The sequence below is a fragment of the Colobus angolensis genome, unplaced genomic scaffold (genome assembly GCF_000951035.1).
Source record: "Colobus angolensis palliatus isolate OR3802 unplaced genomic scaffold, Cang.pa_1.0 Scaffold41, whole genome shotgun sequence".
Classification (NCBI taxonomy): domain Eukaryota; kingdom Metazoa; phylum Chordata; class Mammalia; order Primates; family Cercopithecidae; genus Colobus; species Colobus angolensis.
The window spans coordinates 1,363,679-1,379,806 of NW_012117488.1; positions in this window are offsets into that span (position 1 = coordinate 1,363,679).

A 16,128-nucleotide genomic window follows, 5' to 3' on the forward strand; every position below is an offset into this window, starting at 1 on the left:
AAAAAAAAAAAAAATTGGCACATAGACCAATGGAACAGAATAGATAACACAGAAACAAATCCAAATACTTACAACCAACTGATCTTTAAGAAAGCAAGCAAAAACATAAAGTGGGGAAAGGACACCCTATTCAACAAATGGTGCTGGGATAATTGGTGAGCCACATGTAGAAGAGTGAAACTGGATCCTCATATCTCATATACCTTATCAAATACCTTATACAAAAATCAATTCAACATGGATAAAAAGCTTAAATCCAAGAACTGAAGCCATAAAAATTGTAGAAGATAACATCAGAAAAATCCTTCTAGACATTGGCTTAGGCAAAGACTTCATGACCAAAAACCCAAAAGCAAATTCAACAAAAACAAAGATAAATAGATGGGACTTAGTTAAACTAAAACATTTATTCACAGCAAAAGAAAGAATCAGCAAAATAGACAACCCACAGAGTGGGAGAAAATCATCACAATCTATACATCCGACAAAGGACTAATATCCAGAATCTACAAAGAACTCAAATAAATCAAAATGAAAAGAACAAACAATCTCATCAAAAAGTGGGCTAAGGACATCAATAGACAATTCTCAAAAGAAGATATACAAATAGCCAATAAGCAATTTGGAAAAATGCTCAACATCATTAATTATCAGGGAAATGCAATTCAAAGCCACAATGTGATACCACCTTACTCCTGGAAGGATGGCCATAATCAAAAAATCAAAAAATAATAGATATTGGCATGGATGTGGTGAAAAGAGAACACTTTTACACTGTTGGTGGGAACGTTAACTAGTACAACCACTATGGAAAACAATGTGGAGATTCCTTAAATAACTAAAAGTAGATCCAGCAATCCCACTACTAGGTATCTACCCAGAAGAAAAATAGTCATTATACAAAAAAGAGACTTCCACATGCATGTTTATAGCACCGCAATTTGCAATTGCAAAAATATGGAACCAGCTCGAATGTCCATCAATCAATGAGTGGAAAAAGAAAATGTGGTATACGTACACATTGGAATACTACTTAGCCATAAAAAGAACGAAATAATGGCATTCACAGCAACCTGGATGGAATTCAAGACTATTATTAGAAGTGAAGTAACTCAGGAATGGAAAACCAAGCATCATATATTCTCACTCATAATTGGGAGCTAGGCTATGAGGATGCAAAAGCATAAGAATGATACAACAGACTTTGGGGACTCAGGGAAAAGGGTAGGAGGTGGGTGAGGGATAAAAAAAACTACACATTGGGCCGGGCGCAGTGGCTCAAGCCTGTAATCCCAGCACTTTGGGAGGCCAAGACGGGTGGATCACGAGGTCAGGAGATCAAGACCATCCTGGCTGACACGGTGAAACCCCATCTCTACTAAAAAATACAAAAGACAAACCGGGCGAGGTGGCAGGCGCCTGTAGTCCCAGCTACTCAGGAGGCTGAGGCAGGAGAATGGCATAAACCCGGGAGGCGGAGCTTGCAGTGAGCTGAGATCCGACCACTGCACTCCAGCCCCGGCGACAGAGCGAGACTCCGTCTCAAAAAGAAAAAAAAAAAAAAACTACACATTGGGTACAGTGTACACTGCTTGAGTGATGGTGGGTGCACCGAAACCTCAGAAATCACCACCAAAGAACTTACTCATGTAATCAAACACCACCAGTTCCCCAAAAACCTATTGAAATAAATAACAAAATTTTAAAAAAGAGTCCTAAGTGATAAAAATATCCAACTTACAATGTTGTGAGAATTAAATGACACAATGTAGTTTCATGTTATGAGGAAGTTAAATTCTAATATTAACTCCTAAGGCTAAATTCACCATTGAAAATTCATTAACTCTCCCATAAAATACAGTGTACATTTTTTATATATACATCTTGGTACAACAGTTCTTATATACACCAAAGTTTGCGAATATAAAGGAAATTTATATGCAGATGATTGAGCTATTAGTTAAAAACAGTCTTTAAAGACAGACTACCTTGGTTCAAATTCCAGTTCCACCACGTCCTGACCCTGGGAAAGGTGCCTCTCTACGCTTCAGGTTTTTCATCTGCACATTGGTGATAAAAGTATCTAGCTCATAGGCTTGTAGTGCAAATTACTTAATATATGTAAAGCCCTCAGCTGGGCACAATGTAAAGGTTATATAATAATATGTTAGCTGTCAATCTGTCAGATAGACCTGCATTATAAGCCCAGCTTCCTTCACTCAGTGAATATCTATTAAGCATCTACAATATAACCATGCACAATTAATTCTAGGTTTTGACAAAAACAAAGAGTTTAATTTTTGATGTTTACAGTCTATTGGTTTTGCCAAATACTGGCTACATGATCTTGGGCAAAGTTTCTTCATTGGTTGTCATAATGTATATAGGTGCATTAGCTATGTCTAGTAGCTATTATCATGCCCCAGTATGGTATCATAAATGCTAAGTTTATGCTAAGTGTTTGTCCATAAACACTAGAAATCTGAGTCTTGACAAAGAATTCATCCCTCACATCTTTCCCCACCAATAAGGGGAATCATTTTTCACCTCTGCACTGGGATACATCTTACCAGTTCCAGGCTCCACATAAACCAGGGAATGTATTCTGCATATTCATGAGTTTGGTTTCCCAAAACACAGCAGGTGCCACGTCCTCCTCTGAGTTAGTCTGATAAGAAAAAGAACTTGAAGCAATATCTCTTTTTTTAGCTAAATGTAGGGCCTTTACACAGAGGATATACACACTCAAGGTATGAGTAAAATCAAAGAAAATGTAAACAGCACCTCCCATTCTCCTTAGAAAGGGAACAAAGTGGTAGGGGAGAGGGATAGCATTAGGAGATATACCTAATGTAAATGACGAGTTAATGGGTGCAGCACACCAACATGGCATATGTATACATAGATAACAAACCTGCACATTGTGCATAGGTACCCTAGAAATTAAAGTATAATAATAAATAAATAAATAAATAAAGGGAACAAAGTGGAGCACGCTTAATCTGAAGAGGGAAGTACAAGGGTTCCACTTATTCCAAGTAGGGGAGGTTAGGAGAGGTAAGTGAAGTTATTCCATCTAGGACTGACAGATGCGAATTGTAGTTTGTAAAAAACACAGCAGGCTCTGGCTGAAGGGGTGAGTGAGAGATGAAATCTACTAGCCTTGGCAGGTCTGCAACTATTGAGTTGAAGAAGTATCTCTTTCATTACTCACAGGTACCTTATGCTTACCACTTCATGTACCTTGAGCTGGGTAGACCCCAAATGGTCTGCTTTTTTTTAATTTGCAAAAAGTCATGGCAAGCCCAGCAGTGACCCTGGTTTCAATAGGTTAAGTGGCCCCAAGAAACCAGAGTTGATCCAGAGTTGAGAAGGGAGAAAACGGGTCTACATCAGTGGCCTCAGGAAGTGTAACAGTAGACATATGGACAGCATCACTGTATGACCTGTGCCTCAGGCTGCCCAAAGAAACAACTGACCCTCTCTATTTATTGCATGAATTGAGTTTGATCTTGCCATTTAGAGACGTCTACAAATTCAGGAGCTAAGCTGCCCACCCATAAGTGATCCACCATCCTTTTAAAATAATACTTAGAATTCAAACAAAATAATTTATTTGCTTCAGCTAGCACTATATTAAGGTCTGTATGTTTCAATTAATTTAAAGATAATCTGGTTACCAGAAAAAAGAAAATGTCATAACAAAGCAGGATTTTTGTGGGGAGTCCAGACCTCAACAAAGGCTTCCTTTAAGTACTCCATCATCACTGCTCCCTCTCATTACCTCTTTAAAGGGGCTTTAAGTTCATGTCCTTCTCCTGCCAGCCTGATTTCTCTTCAATAGGGATTTTTAAACTCAGCCCCTTCCTTCCTGTTCAAAGATCATTGCATTTTTTTGGGTATCCATAGTACAAAGCATTGTGCTCCACCTCAAACTCATTAGGATATTTCAAATCTTTTATTTAGCTTCATTGTGCCTAAATTTTCTCTTCCATTAAAGTGGCTTAATATCCCCCTTCAAACCTTTCCCAAAATGATGAAATTAAGTCATTAATATGACAGAGGCTTGTCACCCACAGATAAAAAAGAAGAATCCTTTTGTTTCCTTTATAGGAGTAACATCCTTTATATAACAACTGTATTCCTCAAAATTTTATGTGAATGAAGTCCAGATTTAAAAGTTCTGAGGATAGGCCGGGCGCAGTGTCTCCAGCCTGTAATCCTAGCACTTTGGGAGACCGAGATGGGCAGATCACAAGGTCAGGAGATTGAGACCATCTTGGCTAACACAGTGAAACCACATCTCTATTAAAAATACAAAAAAATTAGCCAGGTATGGTGGCGGGTGCCTGTAGTCCCAGCTACTCAGGAGGGTGAGGCAGGAGAATGGCCTGAACCCAGGAGGCAGAGCTTGCAGTGAGCTGAGACCAGGCCGCTGCACTCCAGCCTAGGTGACAGAGTAAGACTCCGTCTCAAAATAAAATAAAACAAAAGTCCTGAGGATGTCCACCACTCAAAGAAAGCTCATGGAGCGGAATTTTGTTAAACAAGGGTAAGTCTAGCAAATAATCATCATTGATTCATCTGAGGTTCCACACTGGGTTATCTTAGATGGTGACGATGAAGATGATGAAAATCATCATGATGCAAGTGAAACTCATTTAAGAGCTTATGGGTTTTCTAGACACTTTCACACACCTCTCATGTGATGCTCATAACCACCCCCAGGAGATAATGGTCGGGTATTAATATCCCCAGTTGACAGATGAAGAGGCTGAGGCATAGTGAGGTTAATGATTTGTCCAAGGTTATGCAGCTAATGGACTTGTGCTGAAGGTTCAAACAGTCCCAAAGCTCTTACCCTTGACCTGCACAGAACAGCTCAAGGACCAAAAAAGAAAACCTAGAGTCATCTGTGGTCTGTAGAAATGTAAATAGTTTTCTCTAAGCACTCATGGCCTCAAAACCTTGAAATTCTAAAGCCAAAATTTTCAACACATAAAATTCTAAAGGAATAAAGGAAACTGCTGACATCTGCAAAGTAGGAAGGCAGCCAATGCAGTATCAACATGATAAAAAATGATTAAATGCTAATCATACCAGCTGAGATATCATCGTCAAATTTTGTATTAACAGCTACAATTAAGTAGTAGACTTATTAGCTACATTATGTTTAAGTGCATCTTGCCAGAATCTTTGTAATTTTCCACTAAACATAAAAAAGATCTTAAATCAAGTTTAGGAGGACAGAAAATAGAAAAATAAAATGGTGTCACCCACATACCTGGTGTGGGATGAGGGCCTCAATAACCTTAGAGAAAATAGCCAAGGCTTCCAGTTTCCAATCCTCGGTTTGGAGAATATTTTAAGCAGAGGTAGACTTCCTGCTAATGAGATTCTAGATAAAACTATGTAAATTCAACCTCTTACCCAACACCCCCTACAATGAAAAAATATCTAGGAAGGCATGCAGTGCAGGCATATCCTACTATGGGCTGATCCCAGCTTCCCTGGAATCTGAAAGATGGCCAGAACATTTGTTTGTTGATTGAATGGGGCCACCTTTCAGTTCATACAATCAGCCTTGGATGAATTCCCAGAAATCTTAGGTGGATGCCCCAAAATACCGTCTTCCTTCTTTTTCCTTTTCTAATCTTCTATCGTCCTCCAATGTCTCAGTGCACTCCTTAGTCTTGACCTTTTCTGCCAGAAATAACAAAGAGTAATAGAATTCTAGATGGGCCAGGTGCGGTGGCTCACGCCTGTAATCCCAGCACTTTGGGAGACCTAGGCCAGCAGATCACCTGAGGTCAGGAGTTCGAGACCAGCCTGGCCAACATGGAGAAACCCTGTCTCTACCAAAAATCACACAAAAATTAGCCAGGTGTGGTGGCATGGGCCTGTAATCCCAGCTACCAGGGAGGCTGAGGCAAAAGAATCACTTAAATCTGGGAGTTTGCAGTGAGCCAAGATTGCACCTCTACACTCCAGCCTGGGCTACAGAGTGAGACTCTGTCTCAAAAAAAAAAAAAAAAAAGACATGTAGAGAACAGGAAAACCCCATTCTCCCAAATATACCCAAAAGTAAATACTGTACCCTTCCAATGTCACTTTAAAATATATCTTTTTGCATAATCTGATTCAAACTTCCCACTCCCACATTTCTCCCACAGTAATCTCTCCCAGTGGAAGAAATGTTTGAAATAGGTATAACTTATTGTTTTCTTAGTCATAAATCACAGGTAGGTCATTTTTTCAATTGACAGATGTTTCTTATAAAGTTCTCATCAATATTCATTTTATGTTGGCTAACTAAATTCTGATAGCTGGTATAAACCACTTTGTGTTGCCAAAAGTGACCAGAACCTTGCTAAAGTCTGTGGTTGAATTGGTTTGTGGTTAGATTATTCTGGACTTCTATTAGCAATGAAAACTTATAGGGGAAAGGTCATCCTTCCAGACCATGCCTTTGTGGAACTAAGTGGTACATAACAGACTTCAACTTTTTGAAACCTACTGACATTTATTTTACAAATTATACTTCAAGGGATTCAGAATATAAAATATTTCCAAATATGAGGTATTTCTTTAAAAATCTGAAGTGAAAAAGGAGCACAATATGTGCATGTGCAACAGGCAAGGGTTCTACATTCATACATGGTCTGCAAGAATGGATTCATTTGTTCATTCATTCAAACAAGTATTTGTTGCATGAATGCATTATTTGTTGGGCAGTGTGTAAAGTCCTGGGTGTATATCAGTGAACAAAACAGGACAGACTGGGTACTTGCTATTGAGGTGCTCTTGAGGTTTCTCTAGAGAGGAAAAAAGTAAATAAACAAACAAATTATTGTAAATGATTAAAGATGTAAGAAAGAAAGTAACAGGAGGCTAAGTGGAGAATAAAAGGGGTGGGATACAATTATTTTAGAAAGGATATGAAGGGAACGCTTAACAAAACATGTGCAAATTAAGTTAAGCCCCAAAAAATGAGATGATATCATCCATGCAGAATTTGGGAAAGAACATTTTCAGGAGAGAGAAACAGCACATACAATGTCCTTGAGAATTGACAGGGCTTGATGTGTTCATGGCATCAAAAGGAATTCAGTGTGACTGGAGCGTGCTAAGAGAGAGATAGGCAGGGTCTAGATTATTCAAGACATTGAAGGTCATGGTAAAGAACTTCTATTTTATTCTGATGGGAATTGGAAACTGCTAGAGATTTGAACAGCAGAGTGAAATCATCTAATTTATGTTTCATATTGCACTGGCTGCTATGAAGAGAATTGACTGGAGGAGGAAATTAGTGGATGTGGGAAAACAGGAAACTATTACAATAATCCAAATGAGAGCTAATGAGAGCCGGGTACTGGAGTGCAAAAGTGAGATGGTGAGAAGACATTTTTGAGGTAAAATCAAAAGGACTTGGTGGTAACTTAGATATGAGTGATGAGGGCAAGAGAGGAATCAAGGATAATTCTGGCTTGGTGGATGGTGGCACTATTTGCTGAGTTGATGGAAAGGGCCCCCAGTTTTTTTCTTTTCTAGTACAAGTTCTGTGATATAGTGAGGTCTTGGCACAGCTGAGGCCCTAAGAGGTTATTTCCTGTTCTTGCTAGTAAACTTCCTGTGGAGAGAGCTTTCTTGATCCTTTCTCACTGTTAGGCAAGGAAACACAGGAGAGAGCCAACGTGGTCCAAAGGAAGCCTCAGAGCTGCCTGAATTCCTAACACTAGGTTCTCCAGCCCTAGCTAGTATGTGGAGTGCTAGAAAACAAGCAAATGGTAGGTTAGTTATGCTCAAGAGCATTAAAAATAATAATAATAATAACATTAAATCACATTTTTTCAGGGGATTAGGCCTTGGGTGCCAAGTATTGAGCATGAGTTGAATTTTTTGATAGACTGAGCAGAATATAAGCGCACACATACACTGTCCTATGGCATTAAGTTCTTCAAAAAAGCCTAAATCAAGGATAAACAGTTGCCCATTAGGCAACAGAAATTGACTCCCTTGGGAAAGGACACTAAGAGATTAACTAAAGGTCCACCCCTTGGCAGATGGGATTCTCCATTAAAATTAGTTATCAAAGACTCTTCCAGTTAGTTAAGCTCAAAGTCATTAGCTTAATGACAACAGTTCAGAAACATCCTCACCTCTGCAGAGCAGGAGTGCCACTCAAAGGTCATCATCTTAAGAGGCATTGTGAGTCTGAGTTCTAAGAGATTAAAACACCTTTGGGGGCAGATAACGCTTAAGTCGTATTTCACAGGATTTCAGACATCTCTCTTATTATCTATGTAGGTCTTAATGGGAACTCAGCCAGCATGACCTTTGGCCATATGTTCTTCCTTCACCAATTTATACCATCAGTATTTTCATGCCATGAAAATTCTGGTTGTAAGAACATTAAAGGAAACCCTAAAAGGATAAAGACATTGCAAAAGAATAACTTAGTATCTAAAGGAGGACTGAAAAGGGATGAAAGAATTCATTACATTGCTGGCATTCATCCAAATGTCAGCTCCCCTCTTACTAATTAATAGAATATGACATCAAGGCAAGAATTCTAGGAGAAATGGGAAACACTTCAATAAGAGACATCTAAAAGAGAGACGATGCCGGGCGCAGTGGCTCACACCTGTAATCCCAACGCTTTAGGAGGCCGAGGCAGGTGGTTCACTTGGAGTCAGGAGTTCAAGATCAGCCCCGCCTCTACTAAAAAACAAAAATTTGCTGGGCACGATGGCGGGCACCTGTAATCCCAGCTACTCGGGAGGCTGAGGCAGGAGAATCTCTTGAACCTGGGAGGCAGAGTTTGCAGTGAGCTGGGATCACGCCACTGCACTCCAGCCTGGGTGACAGAGTAAGACTCCATCTCAAAAAAAAAAAAAAACTACACAAATTAGCTGGGTGTGGTGGTGGGCACCTGTAATCCCAGCTACTCAAGAAGCTGAGGCAGGAGAATCACTTGAATCCAGGAAGTAGATTTTGCAGTGAGCCAAGATCACACCACTGCTCTCCAACCTGGGAGACAGAGCAAGATTCTGTCTCAAAAAATAATAAATAAATAAATAATTTTAAAAAATAAATAAAAGAGAAATGAGATTTTGCATCTCTTGATGGAACAAATGCATTTTAAGGTAATAACTGTAAGATAATGCTACAAAGCATTCAAAACAACCAGAGTAAAGAAGCAGAACTCAAAGTCAAAAACTAGAATGCAAAGACTTAAAAGGATGAATTTATTTTCTTATTAAAACCAGTGATCTGTCAACAAATCATCTATTTCCTAAAGATTAATACGATCAACATTAATCACAGTCAAATATTGATTCTGAGTACACTTAATGTATTTAATGTTGATTAGAAACTGGAAGAAAAGTTATTCAATTTTATGGATTTGGATTAGGATCATTCCCAGTTCTGTAATATTTATACCTATAAAGATACCAGGAAAGAATGTCAAGCAGTTCACTAATAACTTTTCAAAGTCTTAGAAAATTTGTGTTTTTTGCTGGCACCCAAGAGGGGAAAACATCATAAAAATAGTTTCAAAATCCACAATCAATGCTTTCTCCAAAATAAATGTCTTTGTTAAAAAAAATAGCAGATTTCTTAATTCTGTTTTTCCCTTGGGCTGGTGATTGTCCCAGCTCCTGCTCTTTGCTCTGCCCTCGCTTCCTCTCATGCTCTACTGGCCATGAAGGAGCTGTGAAAATCCAGACTCTACCAATAAGACAACACCAAATTACAGAAACACAGAGATGAGGCCAGGTGACCTTGTCTTCACTCCTTACTTTTTTCTTGCAGGTAGGAACTTTCCCTTTCTGCCATGCTTTTTCTACCTAGAGACCAAGGGATTCTATCTTTTTCAATGATACTAAATAAGCCACCAAACTATGTCATAATGTGGCTTCATCATCATAGACTTTTTCTGGGTCACAGTGTGCTCTTGCCATCTTCAAGAGCCAAGTCAAAGAGTCAAGTCTTTTTTTCAGGAAAGTTTCATATATACATATGAATATATATATATATATATATATATATGTTCTCCCAGGTTCAAGCAATTCTGCCTCAGCCTCCTGAGTAGCTGGGACTACAGGCATGCACCACCATAGCCAACTCTTTTTTTTTTTTTTTTTTTGGATTTTTTTGGTAGAGATGGGATTTCACCGTGTTAACCAGGCTATGCTTGAACTCCTGACCTCAAGTAATCTGCCCCCCAGGCCTCCCAAAGTGCTGGGATTATAGGCATGAGCCACTGTGTCTGGCCTGTTTCCAATATTATCTGTAAGTATCTTATGTTGTCATTAGTGCTATTTTATTCTTTATAAACATCAATTGCATACATGTTAGATATTCCTATCTGTCATTTTTATCTGTCATGGTTTCTTTTTCTTTTATTTTTTTCAATTTTTTATTGTGGCAATATATACAAAACATAAAATTGACTCTCTTAACCATTTTAAGTATATGATTCAGTAGTATTAAATACATACATTAATAATGTGCAACCATCACCACAATCCATTTCCATAACTCTTTTCATCTTATAAAACTAAAATTCTATACCCATTAAACAATAACTCTTCATGCTCCCTGATGCCAGTCACTTCAACCACCATTCTCCTTTCTGTCTCTATGATTTTGACTACTCTAAGTACCTCATATAAATTGAATTATGCAATATATGTTCTTTCATATCTGGCTCCACCTAGCACAGTATCCTCAAGATTCATCCATATTACTGCATGTGATATGGTTTGTCTCTGACCCCACCCAAATCTCATCTTGAATAATTATAACTCCCACAATTTCCACGTGTTGTTGGAGGGACGTGGTGGGAGGTAATTGAATCATGGCGGGTGGATCTTCCTCATGTTGTTCTCATTATAGTGAATGAGTCTCATGAGATCTGATGGTTTATAAAAGGGAGTTTCCCTACACAAACTCTCCTGTCTGCTTCCATGTAAGATGTGACTTTGCTCCTCATTCACCTTCTACCATGATTATGAGGCCCCCCCAGCCATGTGGAACTGTGAATCAATTAAACCTCTTTCCTTTGTAAATTACCCATGTCTTTATTAGCAGCATGAGAATGGACTAATATAGTAAATTGGTACCAGGTATTGGGGCACTGCTGTAAAGACACCCCAAAATTGGGAAGCGACTTTGGAACTGGGTAACAGGCTGAGGTTGGAACAGTTTGGAGGGCTCAGAAGAAGACAGGAAAATGTAGGAACATTTGGAATTCCTAGAAACTTGGAGGTCTCAGAAGACAGGAAGATGTGGGAAAGTTTGAAACTTCCTAAAGACTTGTTGAATGAGTTTGACCAAAATGCTAATAGTGATGTGGAAAACAAAGTCCAGGCTGAGGTGGTCTCAGATGGAGATGAGGAACTTGTTGGGAACTGGAGTAAAGGTCACTCTTGCTATACAAAGAGATTGGTGGCATTTTGCCCCTGCCCTAGAGATCTGTGGAACTTAGAGGGAGATGATATGGGTTATCTGGTAGAAAAAATTTCTAAGTGGCAAAGCATTCAAGAGGTGAAAGACCATAAAAGTTTGGAAAATTTGCAGCCTGGTAATGCAGTAGAAAAGAAAACCCCAGTTTCTGGGGAGAAAATCAAGCCAGCTGCAGAAATTTGCATAAGTAATCAAAAAGCCAAATGCTAATCATCACCAAGACAATGGGGAAAATGTCTCCAGGGCATGTCAGAGACCTTTGCTGCAGCCCCTCCCATCACAGGCCCAGAGGCTTAGGAGGAAAAAATAGTTTTGTGGGCTGAGCCCAGGCCCCCCTGCTCTATGCAGCCTCCAAACATAGTGCCCTGCATCCCAGCTGTTTCATCTCCAGCCATGGCTAAAAGGGACCAACATACAGCTCAGGCCATTGCTTCAGAAGTTTCAAGCCCCAAGTCTTGGTGGCTTACACATGGTGTTGGGCCTGTGGGTGCACAGAAGTCAAGAATGGAGGTTTGGGAACCTCCACCTAGATTTCAGAGGATGTATGGAAATACCTGGATGTCCAGGCAGAAGTTTGCTACTGGGACGAGGCCTTCATAAAGAACCTCTGCTAGGGAAGTGTGGAAGGGAAATGTGGGGTTGGATCCCCCATACAGAGTCTTCACTGGAGCACAGCCTAGTGGAGCTGTGAGAAGAGGGCCACCATCCTACAGACCCCAGAATGGTAGATCCATTGACAGTTTGCACCACGCATCTGGAAAAGCCTCAGGCACCCAACACTGGCCCATGAAAGTAGCCAGGAAAGGAGCTATACCTTGCAAAGCTACAGGGGAGATGCTGCCCAAGACAGTGGAACCCCACCTCTTGAATCAGTGTGACCTGAATCTGAGACCTGGAGTCAAAGATCATTTTGAAGCTTTAAGATTTGACTGCCCCACTGAATTTTGGACATGCATGGGGCCAGTACCCCCTTCATTTTGGGCATTCTCTCCATTTGGTACGGCTGTATTTATACAATGCCTGTACCCCCATTGTATTTAGGAAGTAATTTGCTTTTGATTTTATAGGCTCATAGGTGGAAGGAACTTGCCTTGTCTCAGATCAGACTTTGGGCTGTGGACTTTTGAGTTAATGCTGAAATGAGTTAAGACTTTGGGGGAATGTTGGAAAGGCATAATTGGTTTCAAAATTCAAGGACATGAAATTTGGGAGGGGTCGGGGCAGAATGATATGAATGATTCTTGCTCTGTCTCCCAGGCTGAAGTGCAGTGGCATGACCTTGGCTCACTGCAACTTCTGCCACCCAGGTTCGAGTGATTCTCCTGTCTCAGCCTCCTGAGTAGCTGGGACTACAGGCGCATGCCCCCACACCCAGCTAATATTTTATATTTTCAGTAGAGACAGGGTTTCACCATATTGGTCAGGCTGGTCTTGAACTCCTGGCCTCAGGTGATCCACCCACCTCAGCCTCCCAAAGTGCTGGGATTACAGGAGTGAGCCACTGCACCCAGCCTGTGGGTTGCCTTTTTTACCTCATCAACAGCATCTTTTGATGCACAAAATTTTTTAAATTTTCATGAATTCTAATTTGTTTATTTTTCCTTTTGTTATCTGTGCCCTTTGGTGTTACATTCAAGAAATCATTGCCAAATGCAGTGTTGTGAAGGTTTTGCCCTATGTTTTCTTCTAAGAGTTTTACCAAGGACACCCACTTTTACAACTCCAGTACTATTCAACACAGTACTAGAAATCCTAGCCAGGGGAGTTAGACAAAAAAAAGAAATAAAAGGTATCAAAACTGGAAAGGAAGAGTTAATATTATCTCTGTTTGTAGATGATATGATCTTATATTTAGATAAACCCTAAAGATTCCACACACAAAAATACCAACCTAGTAAGTGAATTCAGCAAAGTAGCAGGATACAAAGTTAGTGCACAACAATCATTTGCATTTATATACACTAACAATGAATAATCTGGAAAGGAAATTACAAAAACAATCCAATTTACAATAACATCTAAAAGAATAAAATACTTAAGAATTGACTTAACCAAGGAGGTAAAAGATTTGTAGAATGACAACCACAAAACAAAGCTGAAAAAAATTTTAAAAGACATAAATAAATGGAAACACATCCCATGTTCATGGATCAGTAGTCTTAAAATTGTTAAGAAATCAATGCTACCTAAAGCAATCTATATATTTAATGCAATCTCTATCAAAATAGCAATGACCTTCTTTGCAGAAATAGCAAAACTCATCCTAAAGTTCATACAGAATCTCAAGGGACTTTAAACATTTAAAGCAATCTTGAAAAGGAGAACAAAGCGAGAGGACTCACACTTCTTGACTTCAAAACTTACTACAAAGCTGTACTAATGAAAATAGTATGGTGATTGCATGAAGACTGACATACAGACCAATGAGATAGAATACAGAGCCCAGAAATAAACCCTCAAATATATGGTCAAATGATTTTTGACATGGTGCCAGGAACCATTCAATAGGGAAAGGACAGCTTTTTCAACAAACGGTGCTGGAAAAATTGGATATCACATGCAAAAGAATGAAGTTGTATCTTTACCTAACACCATATACAAACATTACTTCAGAATGGATCAAAGACCATAAACAATAAAACTCCTTATTAATTTTTATTGTTTCTTTTTTATTTTATTTTGGGTGATTTTCTAACCATTGTATCCCTGATCTTCTTTTCAATTGTGTTTATTCCTTTTTTGTTGCTTGATGAGACTTTTATCTTTGCACTGATTTTACGTTTCCCCATTTCTTTCATTTCTTTACAGAGCACTACCAATTTGTTTTGTTTTTTTTTTTTAATTTTCTTCCTATCATCTGCTCTTCAATTTTTTTAATCTCTTTTTTAGGTTTTTTTTTTTTTTTCACAGAGGGATGATACTGCCTATAATCTCTTTAGGATTCTTTTAAGTTTTCCTCAAATTCATGGGAAAATTCCTCTTCTGAGTTATATGTGTCATCTGTCTTTTGTTTATACTTTCCTCATTTATTCTTACATACATGTCTCTTGTTTGTCCCTTTCTAATGGTTATTGACATCTCTCAAGGCAATTCTGACTGAGACCAATATTTACTTGAAGGCCACTTTGAGAAGGGGCAGCCTAGAGCTTCAAATTAACTGTGTTATCTCAAAAACCTTCTCACCAAATTTACCTTCCATCCTGAGTGTATATTTTCCCTCCTTCCTGGCCAGTTAAGATGTGTGTTTGTGTTGTGTTCAGTACGTGCTCTCATCTGATGAGCACAACTTGGTCACTCCTTCAGCTTCCCCACCGGAGCTAGGTGGCCAGGGTGCACTGCAGACTACAAAGATGGAGCCCCTACCAGCTTCCCCTCAGCTCCACCTCCCTGCTGTTCTTTGTCCACCACTAGGTCTGCATAGCAACACACCCACTTCTCTGGCCCATATCCCTCTAGATCCCATGAACCGGAATAAAAAGGATCATTTGCACTTGAATAACTGTAACATGTTCTTTAAAGAACTCTTGTCTACTGAAATGTGAGGAAGTTTCTAGGTTCTCATTATCCACCCTCAGTTTGAGTCTCAAGTTCTCAGGACTGGCTAGATATTATTCACCGTGAAGTTTTTGTATTGCATCAAAGATGTGTTTTCTTCTTGACTTTATTTTATTACTCCCATTGTTTCAAGTAGGTTTCAAGTAAGATTTGTGGCTTAAAATGATTTTAGTAAACTGAAAGCTCCCTCATTCACTCCTTGACCTATTGCAAATTTGCTTCTACTCCATCATGAAGTCTCCTAAACTGTTCTCTCAAAGATTACTCTTAACTTCCTAATTGTTCATGAAAAGCTTAAATTTTTTCTGTCCTTCCTCTTATATCTCCTAAATTCTCATTCTCTTGCTCTCTTTCAGTCTTTCCTCAAATACAGATATTCCCCCAGGGTTATTCCTCTGCTTTCTTTAAATTATCTCCCTGGTCAACTCCATTCATTCTCAAGGCTTAAATTGCCCACTGTATACATTACTCTCAAATGTTTCTCCTCTACCTTGATCCTCTCTTTTGGAAACTCATACCAAATTTTCAAAGTCTGTTTGACACCTCCACTTGCAGACATATACCACTGGCATCTCACACCATATATATTCTAAATAACTATTTTCTAAGCTAGTGAGACTCAGAATGGTAATTGGCATTGTTTAGTTTTGTTTCATTTGTTGTTTGTTTTAAAGCTTCCTATGTGTATTCGCTTCCAAGTGCTGCCATAATAAACTGGATGATAAAAACAACGGAAATATATTCTTTCACAGTCCTGGAGGGCAGAAGTCCAAAATCAAGGTGTCAGTAAGATAATGTTCCCTCTGAAGGCTCTAGGGAAGAATTCTTCCTTGACTCTTCCTAGCTTCTAGTGGTTGCCAGTAATCCTTGGTGTTCCCTGAGCTTATAGGTACATCACTCCAATCTCTGTCTTTGTCATAACATGGCCTTCTGTGTGTCTGTGTCTGTCTGTCTGTTTCTATATCTTCCTCTTCTTTCTCTTATGAATATACCACTCATTGGAGTTAGTGTCCACCCTAATTTAACAAGATGCCACTTAACTTAATTACATCTACAAACACCCTATTTTCAAATAAGGTCACATTCCCAGGTTCTAGGGAT